Source organism: Chrysemys picta, chromosome 4 (genome assembly GCF_011386835.1).
Source record: "Chrysemys picta bellii isolate R12L10 chromosome 4, ASM1138683v2, whole genome shotgun sequence".
Lineage (NCBI taxonomy): Eukaryota > Metazoa > Chordata > Testudines > Emydidae > Chrysemys > Chrysemys picta.
The window spans coordinates 127,545,254-127,565,037 of NC_088794.1; the positions used below are offsets into that span (position 1 = coordinate 127,545,254).

General features: G+C 40.0%; 1 protein-coding gene across 1 annotated transcript in view; it reads right to left on the minus strand.

Annotated features, from left to right (window-relative positions):
- Positions 1 to 19,784, minus strand: part of LOC101931719 (alpha-1-antitrypsin-like) — a 191,957-nt gene that overhangs the window by 130,194 nt on the left and 41,979 nt on the right. The window lies entirely within an intron of this gene.

The window sequence follows — 19,784 nt, forward strand, 5'->3', positions numbered from 1 at the left end:
TGCACCGGCTAATTGCCCAGGTTAATCTGATTAATGCCATTGTGGAGACGTGGTTAGCAGCTCCTAGCCCTGTCTATTATGCACCTACTCTCCTTGTGTTGGTTCACATTATTAGGTGTGATTTCCTCTGTCTGCGGCTCAGAGTCATTATTTATTTGGTTAGGAAACACTTAAAAAAATCTTTAAAAAGAATTAAACTGCGACACAGTTGCGCCATATTTTGTGCATGGATATTTCTGGGATAGGGTTTGGGTCTTGGCTCCTTTGACTCAGAGTAAAGGGGATGCGTAGTGTGCCTTGTTTTCTAAAAGCACAACACCTTACACAGGATAAATTAACTTTAAAAAAAATTACTTCGATTATTTCTTTGGACAATTGTTCTAAGCATTTAAAAAAAAACAAGCAAGGCAGCTAGTAATGTCTTTACAGTGCAGAAACTGAACATTTTAGTAATAATGTCATCTAAAAACACATTGAGTGGTAGGGATTCAGATTTGCTTTTCATTCATTAAGATGCGCTTTTCCTTTTCAAGAAAGAATCATTTATTTTCTATCCTAGAAAACACAGTCTATGGAGCAGCGATTGTACAGTACTGAATTCTGCATGCCCATTACATGTACAGGGCGCGATTTAATTCCCTTAAACTGTTTATTAAAGACGTTTGTCTCTCCTGGTAGCTGGCTCTTGTGATTTGCAGAATAGTTGGTCTGTCACGACTGTCACTAGGAATCCACAGGAGGTAAACTGAACAAGATTAGACTATTTGCCCCATCAACCCTCTATCAAAGAAGGTAGGAAATTGTAAGCATGAAATGAAAACAAGCCATTAGGATCTGTTTACGAGGAACAAATTATTTTTACTCAACAAAGAGTGTACTCATTAATGTTAGGTGAAGCCTACTTGTATCCCTTCCCTTCAGTATTCAACAATTTCAAATTGGATATGAAAGTGATCTAGACCAGGAGGCTATTAATATCAGCAAAGGGCTTGTATGTTTGAGTTGTTTTGTTTGTTTGTTTGGGGTTTTGGGCGGGGGAGGGAGATCTAGTACTCACTTTTTATTAATAAATCAGAATATGATTATTTAGAATGTTTCCTTCATTCAGCTTCTGCTTACTTTGAAGATCACTGTTTTTTAAACACCAGAAAAAAATAAAACACACGCACAATTGCAACCAAAATATTTGACCGAAGTCCTGGATGTGAATTCTTACACACGGCGTTTAGATGTGAAGTTCATGCGGATTTCCAAATGTACTGTAAAGTGAAACTATTGCACAGAGGTAAAACCCGTAATTCCCTCGGACTAGATTGGCGCTGCCAGTCATGTTACAAATAGAACAGCATGCTGCAGAATTTCGCTATCTCAATGCTTGTTCACGTATTCGTCCTTGGTGCCTCTACTGAAGTGCTTAACACTCCTTAAATCACAATCTGAAACTCCAGTTTACATGCAGTGCGCTCTGTTGAAATGCAGAGTATCATTCCGTCTCATCCATAGATCTTCTAGGAGGCGAAGGACAGAGAAACGGAGCAATAGTGGGATTGCTATGAAACTGACAAACAGAAGACGGAGCGGTCTAGTTTTGAATACAACGAGAGAGAGAGAGAGAGGGAGCGACCTCCCTATCCACCCGTTTACATTAACAAAATACCACATTGCAGTGTCCAGTATCTTGGGTTTTCTTAAATAGGAGAGTCCTGCATGTTTTTCATGACCTCTCGGCTGATGTTTTGTGTAATAAAGGGGGTTACCACTTGATCCCAGGTGGTTTTTATACCAGAGCAAGTGACTGAGGCTGATGAACTTCACCTTGGTGATGTGCGCAGTATAAAGACAATATTTGTACATTAGAAGGGCTGAGGTACATTCCTAAGGCAGAATCAGAAGAATTTTGCAAGCCCTTTTCGGATCTGGCCAGCCAAAATATAAGCAGAGCCACAGAACTATGTTGCCCTAGCTACCTAACTAGCCTTAGCCGCTGTCAGTTTAATTAAAATAATTAGCTATAAAATATTCATTTTCCCCGCAGTTTAAAGTAATTCCTGCTCACTGTTATGCTAGTATGAAAAAGCCTGTAGTCGTTCATTTTAAGGGCAGAATTAAGTTATGGTGGATACATTCTGATCTGCTTGAATAATTATTTCAATTTTTCATAGGTTTATTTCCTCAAGGTAAGATTTTGCATCATAGGACAAGTGTGTTATGTTAAGTCACAAAGTAGCCGTAATAAGATTGTAGAACCATATTTTTCTCGTTATGGTTAAGATTTATAATACTCTGCTGAATCACAATCTAATAGCACCCATTCTGTTCCTTTCTATAGACATAGTACAACATTTTAACAGAGAGCTTCCTTATAGTTTCCAATGTTGTTGGTTTTTATTTCTGGTTAATTTTTTCCAAATAACGTTAAAACTTTGTATAGAAGTTGTACGTGCATTTTAGTGAACTTTAAGCAGAATCTTGATTTATTTATGTCACACACACACACACACACACACTTACTAAAACCTGATTTAAGAGTTTCTCATTTCGCATCCACTTTGCACTAACTTACAAATGTAATAATGCGTTAAACAAACAATCTGCTGTGCCATATTGTCAGGGTGAAATTGGAATAACAAATGAAACGCAAGCAAATTGTGTTGCATAGTGTTGCTAAGCGATTGTTTGTTACTATAGCATAGTCACAGCATGGGTTGAAAGACACATCTAAAGAGGAGTACAGTAACGGGCAGACCAAGCTGTTAGATATGAAATAATGTAAACACTACATTGATTTTCAATATTATTACCCAAACACGATTTCATACAAAGCAATCACCATGCATAAGTCTATGAAAATATGCTTGTTGAGAAGTCAGTCATTTTTATAATAGTCCTCATTTTAAAGATATTAAATAACAGATCAGTGGATTCAAAATACATCGATTTTCGTGAGTTCAGTATATCAACTCGCTTTTTTGATTACAGCAATACCAGCAATTTATTAGAAGCTCTGTCTCTAATAAATTGTTTCTGTGATTTAAATAGAAATGACAAAAGTTTTTCTGCCATGAAATTTCTCCCAGGAGTAGTAAATCGAGATTCCCCACTACCATCTACACACACACCTTCTCTCCCCACTGAATTAATTCAAAATGGTCTCCGAAACTTTTCTCATTTACATTTTATAAGGATGCCAAGCCCTGTGCACTATAGGATTATTTCTCAATCGTAAACATGTAATTATGGACCAGAGAAGGAGTTTATATGTATTTGATTTATTCTTTTCGAAATAGGCTCATCCTTCAATTCTAGGATTGTAAGGGCCGCATAAGGATCACCTAATTAAAAAAAGAATAATATGTATTATAACCAAAGCCCTGTGCCTGTTTGACTCTAGCATTGGAGCATGGAATAAAATTATTCTTTTTAAGAAACAACCCAGTTTACTGTATTTCCGCGTTAGTAGCATGCAATAGGTATTTTATTCTCCAGGCTACTTCAAACACATTCCTTAATTACACGTCACTAGGACGTTGTTGTGACGAGCAATACATCATCTCTCCAACTTTTGGCGAACAGGTCTTAGGAGTGTTAGGAAGAGGGAAGACCTTAATAAGGTTCACGGGACAAGTTGTGGTCGCAGACACACTGGTGTAAATCCGGAGTGACTCCACTCATTTCAATAGTCACTCCGGATTTACACTGGTATAGCTGAGCAGAGGTTTGACCCAGGAGACGTGTATCAGAGAGACTGGAATACACAACCCCGTGAGGATGTAGTGTAAAATGATGCCAGCTCATTTAGAGAGAAAAAAAATATCCCTCTGAATTGATTTTATTCTAGGCTGACCAGACAGCAAGTGTGAAAAATCGGGAGGGGGGGGGGGGTAAATAGGAGCTTATATAAGAAAAAGCCCCAAATATCAGGACTGTCCCTAAAATTGGGACATCTGGTTACCCTATTTTATTCAGTCAACCTGATTTGTTTTAAACTCTGAACACAGTAAAAGGAGACCCCCACCAGAGTTCCAAACATTTAATAAAATGTAAAACTTTTTAGCTAACATTGGTGTGATGACATACACACAAAAATATATACCATTATTGCAATGATTTGAACTAGCTGAGGGGGTGAGGGGATAGATCGATCTCCTAGAGGGTGGAGAGGTAGAGGAGCGGATGGGAGAGAAAACAACACATGATTTATAATGAGCTAAAACTTTTAAAATAAAATAAAGCACCTTGTAGTTCAGTTTAAAAAATAACTGAGTTTGCAAATGTTACCCTCACCCTTAGTCAAACATCAGCTTTCCCAAAGTTTGTTTCAAAATTATTGCATCATTACTTAAAACCCCCCCACATAATGCACAATTATGATAATTTGTTCCCAGAATAAACTTATTTTGGACTGATTAGGAAAGTCAGTCATTTGAAAACTAGGCAAAACTGCTAAGGTTGTTCCTAAAACTTCCCTCTAACAATATCATCTTCTAAAGTTTTCATTCATATAAACCTTATTAATGAAGATCTTTTATTTAAATGTCAAGGGGATTTGAAATTTAGAGTAAATTATGAACTTGCATGTCTTGCCAAGTCATGGGTCAAATGCGTTTGTGAAAAACTGCTAAAAGAGCATATGGTTTTGAATTTTTCTACAATGACTAGTGTTTAAATAAATTGCTTGTACTGCTTAACTTCATGTATAATTTTGACAGAAATTGGCCTATAGCCTTTTGATATGTAAACATTTCAGGCTTTTATGCGGTATAAAAAGACACTTGCTTTTTGGGATCAGCTAAAGCAGTCACCCTGTAATTCAGAAAACTGGCACCTAACATTACATTCTTGCTACATTTCAACTTTCAAGTGGCAGCATAAAGAAAAAAGAGAGGATGTTTCAAAAGCAATGTCCATTTGGAATTAAAAACTGTAAATGAGGTGAGAATGTGCCACTTACTATCTGATTGAAATGGATAAACCATAGCATTAAAGTCCATTCCCTGTCTTTTTTTTTTTTTTTAAACAGACAAATCAGTGAAGGGACACTTAAGTATAGCACAGGACTGACTTGCATGTCAAATTTCTGTCTTACAACAAAATCAATCAGTGTAAAGCACAAATAGGTGTTGAAAAATCTCGGTATCACTTCAGAATATATTTTCATAAAATGTTTCAATGATACAGGCCATCCTCATGCAAATTAAAATGGGCTTTTATGTATGGAATGTTGCATACAACTCCTCATATAAATGTGATATGAAGGCCTTTAAATTATTTTTATTCCAAAAACAACTTATCTGAAATGGCACTAGGCTGCATTTTCACTGTGCACTAGGCCATACCCTAAGCTTCTTCTGCAGTTTTTACTCAGGCAAATCTCCCATTGAGTTCAGCAAGCATTTTTAAAACTGAGTAAATGCTTCAGGATCTGGTGAATAGAAAATAGTAGGTGACTCATTTCTAAGTCTCCTTAAACTAAAATGATTTTGTGTGTGTATAAATCCACCAAGCTACTGAATAAATCCATTTATTACTAATATATCTGTCTCACATAAATAAACCTCCAAATGTTGATTGGATGGATAAGTCTAACCCAGTGCTAGACAGAACAGGACCTGGATAGTTGCCTGGTGCCAGACAGCTCAATATGTTTATTTCCTGTGTGCTTTAGCTGGGGCTAAGCTGAAGTTGGAAAAGGGTTTAAATGAACTATGTAATTTCAATCTGTTACTGTAGTAAAATTCATATTTATTGTATATGTCAGGTTGTCATATACAGACTTCTCAAGATACACTGCCCCTTTTGTTAGCTTGTGGAGGTCATTTTTTTCAGAATTACAAGTAGTCAACGTAGACATATACCTTGTATACAATTCAGATGCTATAGCAATTTAAAAGCCCTTAATATGGATACAGTCTATGTGATGAAATCTAATTAAGGAAATAGAATCCCTCAAAGGTGTCTATAAATGGGAACAGAGGCAAGAGAAGGTGTTTTATGCAGGTTTCAAATGCATTCCAACACACTGCATTGTAGTTAGTAAATGGAGAAGAATAACTTTTGTATTTTGTATATTAAGAAAACGTTTTTTCTCCCAGTTTCTTATTACATGTAAACCCTGCAGATAATTTCAAATGGGAATCTTTTCTAATTATATATCTATTTCAAGGAGACTGGTGGGAAAACAATTAGAGTCCAATCCTGTACTCAGGAAGTCAATGGGAGCAGGCCCTTAATTTGTAATTTCTCTTTTCACCAAATATTAATATTGTAGTTTGAAAGAACATTTTTTACAGGCCTTAAGAGCTGTATTTATTAAGAGAGATTATGGACAAATGGTTTAAGAACAGAGTATGTCTACACTGAACACCAAGCCCAGGCTCTGAATCAGGTTTGAGCCCAAGCCTCCCTTCTGTCCACATACAAATCAGTCTGACTTGAGTGAGCAAGGACTCAGGACCCGAGTCCTATGACCCTGCTGTGGGGGTGAGTCAGAGCCTGAGTCCCACTGTGACTTGGGTTCAAGTCCTGTCATTGTGCAGTTGGATGCAGGTTCAGCAGCAGACATGAATCAGAAGGTCTGCGCAGTGCAGTATGGACATGGTAGCATGGCTGAGACATCCAGGTCAAGCAGTTGTAAATGCAGGTTTACAATGTAGTGTGGACATTCAAACGTGAGCTTGGAAACACCAAATCCACAAGCCCACATTCAATAGACCCGAGCTTAGTGTGCGGTGTAGACATACTCTCAGAAGTATAGTGAGATGATCTGGATTCTGTTCCCTCTTCTACCATTGACTCTGTGTGACATTGGGCAGGTCACTTGGCATATGTCTACTCTGCAATTAAACACCCGCAGTTAGCCTGCATCAGCTAAGTCAGGCTCGTGAGGCTTAGCTTGCAGGACGGTAAAATTGCAGTGAAGACATTCAGGCGTAGGATGGAGCCCGAGTCCAAATGTCTACCCCGCAATTTTATAGGCACGCGGCCCGAGCCCTGCAAGCCCAAGTCAGCTGACACAGGCCAGCTGTGTGTATTTAATTGCAGCGGAGACATACCCTAAGCCTCCCATCTACATTATGAAAATCTACCATGCTAAAGGAATTGGTTATAACACAGTAGTGCCTGGTAAGACTGAAACATAAGTCTGTCTTTTAGCCAGGCCTGACCCATGCTTTAAGAATGTTCCCAGATTGCACTACAGCCCAAGACCACTTGCAAACTGAACTGGATTATAACTGGATCCCACAACAGAGTCGATTGTCATAGTGTTGATAAAGCTTTAATCCTCCCTGTACTTTGGTTTTACCCTCTGTAAAAGGGGGGTGGGGATAATACTAATTCCTTATGCCACGCATGTGTTGTGAGTCTGAGATCTTGTCTATGCTTAAAAGGATTTGCCAGTATAGCTATTTGTCAGAAGAGCTCGACTGGCAAAGCCCCCTAGTGAAGATGCAAGAGAGTTCTTATATTGGCAAGAGAGTTCTTTTGCTGGTACAACTTATACTAGCTTCCCCCAATAGAACAAACTATACCAGCAAAAGGACTTTTTTATCAAAATAATTATATATACACACACACTACAGCTTTTGTTGGCATAGCTATGTTGATTCGAGAGTGTGATTTAACACAGATATGCTGGTAAAACTTTCTGGTGTAGACCAGCCCTACGCTATACCAGTATAAGGCACCTTTATACTAGTACAGGGATGGCCTAACTTACTGACCCTCCAAGCTGCATACGATAATCTTCAGAAGTTCAAGAGCCGCAAGACATGCACAACTTGCCCCACAGGGTGGTGCCTGCCAGGGCACAGGGCTTCTGCCTGAGACCCCCCCTCCTCACAGGGCAGACGCTCCTAGCCCCAGTACTCCACCACAGGGCAGAAGCCCTGAACTCCCCCCCAGTCTGATAGGTGGAGAAAGGGTGGGGGGCGTGTGGGGCTCTGCGAGCCGCACTTAAACTGTAAAAGAGCCACAAGCAGCTCACAAGCTACAGTTTGGCCATGCCTGTACTAGTATAACTGCCTCAACACTAGGGCATACACCAGTATAACTACATAGGGGTGTGATTTTTATTTTAACCAAACTTTTTTAGTGTAGACCAACCCTAACTTCATTAATACTGGTAATGTGCTTTGAGATTCTCAAAAAATAGGCTCTTGTAAAGGACTTAATCATCAGAGGTGCTGAGCACTCACAACAGACAGTCACGTTTGTGAGTGCTCAGCAACTATCAAGATCTTCCCAGAAAGAATTTATTTCTTATATATGCTATCAGCACTTTTACTGCTTGGGTCCCCACTGTAGCCATTTACTTGTGATGCAGACAGTCTTAAGAAATCATTTGTAGTTAAAAGAACAGGAGTACTTGTGGCACCTTAGAGACTAACAAATTTATTAGAGCATAAGCTTTCGTGGACTACAGCCCACTTCTTCGGATGCATAAGTGGGCTGTAGTCCACGAAAGCTTATGCTCTAATAAATTTGTTAGTCTCTAAGGTGCCACAAGTACTCCTGTTCTTTTTGCGGATACAGACTAACTCGGCCGCTACTCTGAAACCTGTCATTTGTAGTTAGTTACAAGAGCAACCATTTTACTATTTTAAAAACTTTTTAAAAAGTGAAGCATAACAGAAGATACGCTTTATAGTAATTGCTTTAATGTAAATGTACACATTTTAAAATATCAAAACTTGTATGCATAAAACTTAAATTTTCCGTCATTTTAGGGTCTGATCCTGCAGTCCTTACTCAAGTCAAATTCACATTGAAGTCAATAAGGGCTTGATCCAAAACCAATGGAAGCCTGTCCATAACTTCCTAGGAGCTTTGAATCAGAACTTAACTGCAAAACTGGGTCTTTTACCTAAAAAATTAATTTACCTATGCAGAACACCATAATATTGAAATACAATAGGTTACTGCAGGGGTAGTCAATAGATGGATCAAAGGCCAAATCTAGACTGCCAGCTGCTTTTAAATGGACCCCAAAGTCTTTTAATTTACTCCTTATTATTTTGTATTATTATTTTCTCTGGGCTCTTGACCAAGAAACTTGGACCTTGATAAAAAAAGGTCAAGTATTGGGGGGAGGGATAGCTCAGTGGTTTGAGCATTGGCCTGCTAAACCTAGGGTTGAGTTCAATCCTTGAGGGGGCCACTTCGGGATCTGGGGCAAAAATCAGTACTTGGTCCTGCTAGTGAAGGCAGTGGGCTGGACTCGATGACCTTTCGGGGTCCCTTCCAACTCTATGAGATAGGTATCTCTCTCTCTCTCTCTCTCTCTAAATATATATTTTAAAATAAAATAAAAATGGACTACCCTGCGTTACTGTGTCTGGTTTTTCTTCGAATAAACTAAGTTAAGTGTGACCAGTTCATACCATGAAATGGTCTTCATATTTAAATGTATGGAAAATTGTGTTAAAGTATATATGTTTGCAAAGGTCAAAAGTAAAAACCCAGTGAATATGATTATAATAGAGAAGTATATAATAAGGAATAGTGGATTTAACAAAAGCAGGATGCATCTGCAAAAGGGAATTACAAAGTAACTAGTTTGGATAGATGACATTTTGGATCAATAAAATAAATAACACCACCATAATCAATTTAAATGACTGAAGACTGAGTTGGATGTATAAAACAGAAACATTGAGTGAAATAACTGAGGTAGTGGAGTTGTTTCACTTACCCAGTAAAGCTTTTGTCTTTAATCCAGGTCTCCAGTTTAAAATCACAGTACTGTGTCTGTCACCTTTATCCCTGTTTTAGTTCCAATTTATGTATTATGGGAAAAAGTAGTCTGTTCATAATAATGATAGTTTGGAGAATTGAATGCAAGATCCTAACATTGGACAGCTGAGCTTTAAAAAACCCCGAAAAACTAGGTCTACATGATATTATAGGGGCATTTTTAATATTACTATTCCAAAGATATTTTTCCCTTCTTTAATGCTTGCAAGCTTAATAGTTTTGATTACTTTAATAAAAGATAACACAAAACTTGCACATTAAATTGTGATAGCTTTAATCTAATGTAATTAATCTCCATTCACACACCACCCCCCAAAAACAAAAAAAACCCAGAAACCCTCCAGGATTCTGGAATTATTTGAATCCTACAATATTTCAAATATATTTGCAATTTAACAATTAATATATTTTAAGGTAATGCTAAAAGAGGACTTTTTATAATTTGGACCACCTCTTAATAGAAAGATGGTCTTCTGGACATGTCTCCTTTCCCACTTCACAATCATTATAATTTGTGATTATGCAATGTTCCTGTAGTAACTATGGCAACTGCTCACATGGACCAGTAATATTAGGAGAGTATTTATGTATATATAGCTGTCTTCCATATAAGTGTTTTGTCCGCTTGATTCTCTAGGTTCATGGATTCACTCCAGACTTACACCAGTGTAAACAAAAACAGTTTGGTCTGATATTTGCTCCAGCGGGTCAGTGTGGCAGTCTGGATGTGATCCCAGGCCAGGGACTGAACTGAGATCATATATCAGCCATGGTCAAAGCTAATTTCTGTTTCAGAGATGTTACCAAATTACATCTCTTTTGTTTACATACTGACCTGGCACAAGTCATGGTTTTAACAATGAGGATAGTTTACTGCAGTTTTTCTGCCCTGGGTTTTAAAGAGTGACCCTGGCACTTAACATTCCAATTGAAATTCTATTTGCATAGTTTTACTGTAAGGCAACAAAGAAATTATGAGGGTTGTGGTATAAAATAACTTTCATCATCTCCTTATTACATTTGAACTGAACACACGTAGTTTGAAGAAACTGTTACAATACTCAGGATCTTAAATATATTCCTCTATATGTGTGGATCAGTTTGTCCAGGGCAGGAACAAGGTTTAAACAGTGGCCTATTGTGGCTTCCTTTGATTGTGAAACCCTTTTCTTTCTATTAAAGATTCTGTAGGATACCAATCACCAGAGGATGTTAGCTAAAGCTTTACTCTTAAAGTGATTAGAGTTTAAACCCATTAATTTTAGGGTTTCCTAACCTCAGCCTACCCTAATTCAGCAAAAGAAGCCCTGCATGGAAGCAGCACCAGGATTCAGGGAGTGTAAAGGGGAACTTTCACCACTTAAAGAAAGTTAACTAAAAATGGACTGCATTAAAAGAAGTCTGAAATGTTTGTGCATACTGAAGCCTGTCTTCCAAGTTTGTCAATAATGGTGTTAGAGTAGAAACTTTAGGCTACTATGTTGTTTGCTGAAAGAGAACAGCACTACTGCCATAAGTGAGAGTTACATGCATACAAGGTCCCAGTGCTTAATTTGTGCCATCTAGGCTTGGCAGTTCACAGCCTCAGCACGTCTGAACTTGCTGCATGAGTTATAAATGTAAAAAAATTGCTTGTGCCCTGGCACCTCTTTCATTATAAATTAAAGACACAGGTGTGCAGACCTAGCAGTGTTTAAAGATCCTAGAGTAGAAAGCACAATAGGTTATCTTGTGAGTAGTAAAGATAAGTCTCAGGAAGAGAATGCTCTAAGAGGAAAATGGGAGGGTTCTTTGGTAATGAATCTAAGGGCTAGTCTACACACAGCAATGGCACCAATTTAAATAAATCACTTTAGAAAACAATTTAGCTGAATTGGTCCCATTGCTGTGTGTAGACCAGGCCTAAGAAACACAGCCATTGAAGATTTAACAACGTTAATTTTGAAGATACAGTGGGGTTTTCTGCTAATTAATTGAACCTGAAGCATTTTAAGACCTAGTAGTTTGTGAAATGATGGCTAACAGGCTGCTTCTTGAATGTCTGAGGTACCAGCAATGTAAGGAATCACAGTCTGAGAGCAACTGCAGTATTAAAGATGCTATTTGTAAAGAGAGAGAGAGAGAGAGAGAGAGAGAGAGGGGAAAGAAAAATAGTCTGAGTTCTACAGCTTGCGTTTCTTTAACAGCCTCTGTTGCTGCTACAGCAGCAGCAACCACTTAGCTATACCTCTCTTTGCTTCAAACTCCACATTGTCTACCTTTCACTGTAATCAAGAGCTAAGAGCATGACCACAGAGACTCCAGGATTCTTCTAACTTAAAACAGTATTTACAATTGTTCCTATAGCAGGATTTTTTTTAGGAGCCTAGTTTTTATAGTATGAGGGAAAATAAGCCATTATATCTAAAGAAGAGCTCTGTGAAGCTCAAAAGCGTGTCTCTTCCACCAACAGAAGTTGGTTCAATGAAAGATATTACATATCCCACCTTGTCTTTCTCATTATATCCAAGAACATAAGAATGGCCCTACTGGGTCAAACCAAAAGTCTATCTAGCCCCGTATCCTGTCTTTCCGACAGCGGCCAATGCCAGTTGCCCCAGAGGGAATGGGCAGAACAGGTAATCATCAAGTGATCCATTCCCTGTCACTCATTCCCAGCCTCTGGCAAACAGAGACTAGGGACACCATTCCTGCCCATCCTGGCTAATAGACATTGACAGACCTATCCTCCATGAATTTATCTAGTTCTTTTTTGAACCCTGTTATGGTCTTGGCCTTCACAACATCCTCTGGCAAGGAGTTCCACAGGTTGACTGTGCATTGTATGAAGAAATACTTCCTGTTTGTTTGTTTTAAACCTGCTGCCTATTAATTTCATTTGGTGACCCCTAGTTCTTGTGTCATGAGAAGGTGTAAACAACACTTCCTTATCTACTTTCTCTACACCAGTCATGATTTTATAGATCTCAATCATATCTCTCCTTAGCCGTCTCTTTTTCAAGCTGAAAAATCCCAGTCTTATTAATCTCTCCTCATACGGAAGCCATTCCATACCCCTAATAATTTTTGTTGCCCTTTTCTGAACTTTTTCCAATTGCAATATATCTTTTTTGAGATGGGGCGACCACATTTGCACACAGTATTCAAGATGTGGGAGTACCATGGATTTATATAGAGGCAATACGATATTTTCTGTTTTATCATCTATCCATTTCTTAATGATTCCCAACATTCTGTTCGCTTTTTTGACTGCCGCTGCACATTGAGTGGATGTTATCAGAGAACTATCCACAATGACTCCAAGATCTCTGAGTGGTAACAGCTAATTTAGACCCCCTCATTTTATATGTATAGTTGGGATTATGTTTCCAATGTTCATTACTTTGCATTTATCAACATTGAATTTCATCTGCCATTTTGTTGCCCAGTCACCCAGTTTCGAGAGATCCTTTTGTAGCTCTCCACAGTCTGCCTGGGACGTAACTATCTTGAGTAGTTTTGTATCATCTGCAAAATTTTACCACCTCACTGTTTACCCCCTTTTCCAGATCATTTATGAATACGTTTGAATAGGACTGGTCCCAGTATAGACCCCTGGGGGACACCACTATTTGCCTCTCTCCATTCTGAAAACTCTCCATTTATTCCTACCCTTTGTTTCCTATCTTTGAATCAGTTACCAATCCATGAGAGGACCTTCCCTCTTATTCCATGACAGCTTACTTTGCTTAAGAGCCTTTGGTGAGGGACTTTGAGCTAAAGGTAGATTTGGTTATTTTGTCTCTCGATTAGGTGATTCATACGTTAGTTCCAGCTAACATAAAAAGTTTAAGTATGGACAAAACACTGATTTTATTTATTTATTTTGCTTCCAAACCTTGTATATAGCATGATGGAGCAGAGGCAGCAAGAGCTTGTTCAGATGAAGAAAACATACATTAACAAATACACATGCCATGGAGCACTGGACTATTATATATGCATAAACACACATATGTACGCACATGCACACAGAAGAGTTCAAGGAATTTTGGGCAAGAGCAATAAAAATGCTATAGCATTCAGCCTCACAGCAACAACAACAACAACAACAAACTCAAGAGATGGCAGTCACAAATTTGTATACCCTTACTGGCTAGTGTTTACTTTGCCATATTTTTGCACTTAAAATTCACTTTATTTATTAAATGCCACACCAGACTGCCACGTTTTAAAAAAACATGCTTTGTAATGCTCAAGAACTGTAGCTAACCACTTAATTTCAGCTTTCCTTCATCTAAGGTAATAAAGTTATCAGCTCCCACCTACACCCTATGCACTGTTTGCAATACTAGGATTATTATCCAGGATCCTCAGATATAAATGGAATTCCCCCCCCCCCGGCGCACGCGCGCGCACACACACACACACACACACACACACACACACCACTATTGTTCTAGCAATGGTAGGAGTACCAGTGTAGGCAGGGTCTGAGAATTTTTACCACCTTGCCGTCTAGACCTGCTCGGAGCAGAGTTAGATAACATGGTAGGATGACAGGTGGGCTGCACTGAATCCTCAGGGCTCCCACCACTAGTATGGTACTGGAGAAGCTGCACCAGCACTAAACCAACGATAGGAGAAAATCCTCTATGTAGACTCAGCTCCATTGGTTTCAATGGGAATTGGATCAGGCTTTACTTCAGACCATGTTGAAAATACCTTGATAGAAATCCTTTGGGTTAAGTTGCTAATTGCAGGGGCAGGTGGAAACCACAGGACCTCTTGGGGAATTAAAACTCTCAATGAGGCCCTGTTTACTCTAGGATAATTACCTTGTTGTTGACACTGAGTATAAACCACAGACCCTCCTAATTCCTCCTCCACTAGAGTTGTAAATAGCTTTGCAGCTGTAGAAAGAGCCAAATGCTTTAACACCCATTGCAGAAATCCTGCTAGACACAATTGGTCTGGATCTGTAGTCTGGTTTTGCTGAGCTCTTATTCTCTTTCACCCCATGTTCACTACAATAAAATCTGTGTTGGCCAAACCCATTTTAATAACTGGTTCAACCTAACATATTTTGGGCTTGTCAATGCACTAAGTCACATTAAAATCACTAGTTAAGTTAAACCAAAGAGATTTTGCTAAACTGGGGCAAAGGGCTGTCTGAATACTTAGGGTATGTCTACACTAAAGGGGTGGGTCGATTTAAGATACGCAAATTAAACTACGCGAATAGCGTAGCTGATTTCAACGTATTGCAGCTGACATACCCCGCTGTAGGGACGGCGGCAAAATCGACCTCTGCGGCTTCCCGTCGACGGTGCTTACTCCCACCTCCGCTGGTGGAGTAAGAGCGTCGATTCGGGGATCGATTGTCCCGTCCCAACGGGACGCGATAAATCGATCCCCGAGAGGTCGATTTCTACCCACCGATTCAGGCGGGTAGTGTAGACCTAGCCTTATTTCTGTTTAAATTAGGTTTATTTTGGTTTAGTTTACATCAATTAGGAAGAAATTTAAGCTAAATTGAAATAAGTAGTTTAAACCAAAGTAAGAGGGATTTTCCCTAGTTTAATTAAGCCAGTGCAAGTTTGCATGTAGACAATGACTAAGATATTTTGTCTGGTCACTGAAGTCCAGGGAAAAATGTATTAAACCCATTTTAGAGAACTGTATTTAGAGACTGTTTTTGATAAATTACACTAGTCTACAATTTTTGAGAAGTCATCTGCTTCAGAGATAAAATGTGCTATTTATTATGTATTTTGATGTGCTGAATTCAAATATGACAATTAGAACAACTGATTGGCTACTGTTTCTAAGATATTTAAGTTTTTACATTTTATGTCTATGTATATTGTGTAGATAGTAGAGTTTTAATTATAAATTGTAAACCTAGGTCTTTTCATGTGTTTATGGTTGCTTTACATGATAATATTTCATCTGTCCTGTTTATGTAACACTTTAAAAATCAGCAAAAGGGTTATATAAATAAAATTTATTATGAAACAAAAGGCAAAAAACTATTATGTACATAGTTTAGTCCTATTCAGTGTCTACTCGGCGCTTCTTGGCTTGTCTCTTGTATTCATGAAAAGGAGTATCTCTTGTCACTGTCCAGCAATAGTCTGCAAGCATTGATGGGCTCCATTTGCCCTGATAGCGTTTCTCCATTGTTGCAATGTCCTGGTGCAATTGCTCACCGTGCTCGTCGCTCACTGCTCCGCAGTTCGGTGGAAAAAAATCTAGATGAGAGTGCAAAAAATGTATCTTTAGTGACATGTTGCAACCAAGGCTTTTGTATGCCTTGAGGAGATTTTCTACCAACAACCTGTAGTTGTCTGCCTTGTTGTTTCAGAGAAAATTTATTGCCACTAACTGGAAGGCTTTCCATGCCGTCTTTTCCTTGCCACGCAGTGCATGGTCAAATGCATCATCTCGAAGAAATTCACGAATCTGAGAACCAACAAAGACACCTTCCTTTATCTTAGCTTCACTTAACCTTGGAAATTTTCCACGGAGGTACTTGAAAGCTGCTTGTCTTTTGTCAATGGCCTTGACAAAGTTCTTCATCAGACCCAGCTTGATGTGTAAGGGTGGTAACAAAATCTTCCTTGATTCAACAAGTGGTGGATGCTGAACACTTTTCCTCCCAGGCTCCAATGACTGTCAGAGTGGCCAATCTTACTTGATGTAGTGGGAATCTCTTGCACAACTATCCCATTCGCAGAGAAAACAGCAGTACTTTGTGTATCCAGTCTGCAGACCAAGCAAGAGAGCAACAACCTTCAAATCACCACAAAGCTGCCACTGATGTTGGTCATAGTTTATGCACCTCAAAAGTTGTTTCATGTTGTCATACCTTTCCTTCATATGGACTGCATGACCAACTGGAATTGATGGCAAAACATTGCCATTATGCAGTAAAACAGCTTTAAGACTCGTCTTCGATGAATCAATGAACAGTCTCCACTCATCTGGATCGTGAACGATGTTGAGGGCTGCCATCACACCATCGATGTTGTTGCAGGCTACAAGATCACCTTCCATGAAGAAGAATGGGACAAGATCCTTTTGACAGTCATGGAACATGGAAACCCTAACATCACCTGCCAGAAGATTCCACTGCTGTCAGGGCTGGCTCTAGGATTTTTGCTGCCCAAAGCAAAAACAATTTTGGCTGCCCCCCCCCCCCCTGTTCTTTAATTACCCCACCCCCTGGCCCCGCCTCAACTCCGCCCCTTCCCCAAATCCCCAGCCCTGCCTCCTCCCCCCAGGCTCTCAAGCCTAGGAGGGAGGCAGGGCTGGGGAGAAGCGGCGCCCGCGCCGCAGCCGCTCGGGATCTCCCCCTCCCTCCCAGGTTTGAGAGCCTGGGAGGGAGGGGGAGACTCCGAGTGGCCACGGCGTGGGCGTCGCTTCTCCCCCTCCCTCCAAGGCTCTCAAGTCTGGGAGGGAGGGGGAGCAGCGGCGCGCGAAACGGCCGCTCAGGATCACCCCCTCCCTCCAAGGTTTGAGAGCCTGGGAGGGAGGGGGAGACCCCGAGCCGCCGCGGCGCGCGAAACAGCTGATTCGCGCGCCGCTGCTCCCCCTCCCTCCCAAGCTTGAGAGCCTGGGAGGGAGGGCGAGTAGCGGCGCGCGAATCAGCTGTTTCGCGCGCCATGGCAGCAGCAGCGGAGGTGAGCTAGGGCGGCCGGGGCACATTTTTAGGGGCGGCATTCTGGCTAAAAATGTGCCGCCCCAAGCACCAGCTTGTTTTGCTGGTGCCTAGAGCCGGCCCTGACTGCTGTAGTCTGGAGCCCAACAGCTCTGCCTTACTCTTGGGTAGTTCCAAATCCCTGACAAGGTTATTCAGTTCACCTTGTGTTATGAGGTGTGGTTCAGAGGAGGAGGATGGGAGAAAATGTGGGTCCTGTGACATTGATGGTTCAGGACCAGAAGTTTCATCCTCTTCCTCGTCTGACTCAAGTGAGAATGATTCTGGTGCATCAGGAACCGGCAGTCCTTTTCCGTGGGGTACTGGGCGTATAGCTGATGGAATGTTTGGATAATGCACAGTCCACTTTTTCTTCTTTGACACACCTTTCCCAACTGGAGGCACCATGCAGAAGTAACAATTGCTGGTATTATCTATTGGCTCTCTCCAAATGGCATAGATTTCCTTTTCCTGTTCAACCACTGGCGAAGATTTGTTGCACAAGTGTCGCAGCATATGTGTGGGGCCCACCTCTTGTCCCAATCTCCAATTTTGCAGCCAAAATAAAGGTGATAGGCTTTCTTAACCATAGTGGTTATACTGCGCTTTTGTGATGCAAAAGTCACTTCACCACAAACATAGCAGAAGTTATCTGCACTGTTCACACAAATACGAGGCATCTCTGCTCGCTTTGGCTAAACAGAAATGTGTCCCTTTGCAAAATCAAACACTGACAAATAAGAGAGCATGACACTGTATGATTTCTAGAGCTGATATAGGGCAATTTTTTCAGCAGGGTGATGTAAGCTTCGTTATGATTGCATCATCCATGACTTCTAGGAATAACATGATGCAATTCATATCATGTATGACACAATACCAGCTTCAGATTGCATCATTCATTGTTTTGCCTAAAAAGCAAGTACTGTCCAAACCCAGTCATAGATTTATTCATAGATCCTGTCAAAGATGTATTTTAGTCATTTCTGGTTTAAATTGAGATCCCTTTCCTTTATAACTCACTTATCCTCTGCCATTCCCAAGTCAAGGGTCGTATATACTGACCCAATAACATATCTTGAAAACTAGAGCCAATCAACAATTTTAAGCATCATTTTCGTTCTCAGTGACCCAGAATTAGTAAAGTTTGACTACATTTATTTCAGAAGCATTTTGGCTGTAGAGCAGTGTTATCAGAGCATGTTTCTAATTGCTTAAGTCTGATTGAGAGTGTGTGACTGGGCTACCGGCAACTACAGATGAGCCAAAATGGAAATCTCATATTTGAACTCCTTTGAATTTGCAGGTCAGATTTGAATCCTCAGATTTATTTGTCGATCTACCCTTTTATATTGCACTCATCACCACTGTACTCGAATGCCAGAGCTGAGGTTGCCCTTATGGTTTTGACTCCAGATCAAGTGCAAAATTGGAATAGGCTTAGTTTATGCTTCAGGACTGGGTACAGCCAGAATTGTGCAGACAGAGCTGTTCCATTCAAGACAACAGCAAATCTTACCAGATTAACTAGTCCCATGAGAGGTCTGCCAGTTGGGACTGGAATCTCTTGAGAACAGCTCATAAGATATTGGTGTGATGGCGAACCTGAACCTGAGCCTAAATCTAATCCACATCCAAACACCAGCTCCTTAGCCCATCTCTACATGTTTCTTCTAGTAAGTGCACCCAGCCTTGAAAACAGTTTTAACATAATTTTGACTGATCCACACTGACCAGACAGACACCTTAAACTTGTGTCAGCTGGTCCCACTTTTTGAAAATGGTTCACAGTCTAAAATTTTTTTTGTTTGCAGGCTAGAGGGAGTCTATTGGTTCGACAAGCAGCCCAGGATCAACTCTGCATCTCTCAGTTAAGCTTTTCCAGCTATTTACCATCCAGTCCCCTCCCCAACACACACACACACGCAATCCATGCAATTTCTTAACACATTATAATGATGGAATCCAGGACTTCCAGGATACTTGGGACAAAAGGTCCAGGCTTTTTGGAACACGTTTAGAAAAATAGAATAGATATTTTACAGACAGTTATTAACCACTACAGACAACTGCTATCTAATTTATTTATTTCTTTTCAATATCATCAGTATATCCTATTGAGTGCTTTTGTCTCCCATTATATAGCTCTGGTTTGCTGACAAAAACTGTTGCAATGAAATCAACTGTCCACGACAATTCCAGTTCATTGTATGGTTAATACCAATAATGTACTCTAAACTGATGTTTAACAGAGTTAACTGATTTGCTGGAGTGTTAACAGCCACAGACTTTAACTAATAAACAGATCATTAACTGCTGGTAATAAACAACTTGCCAGGAATCATTTATT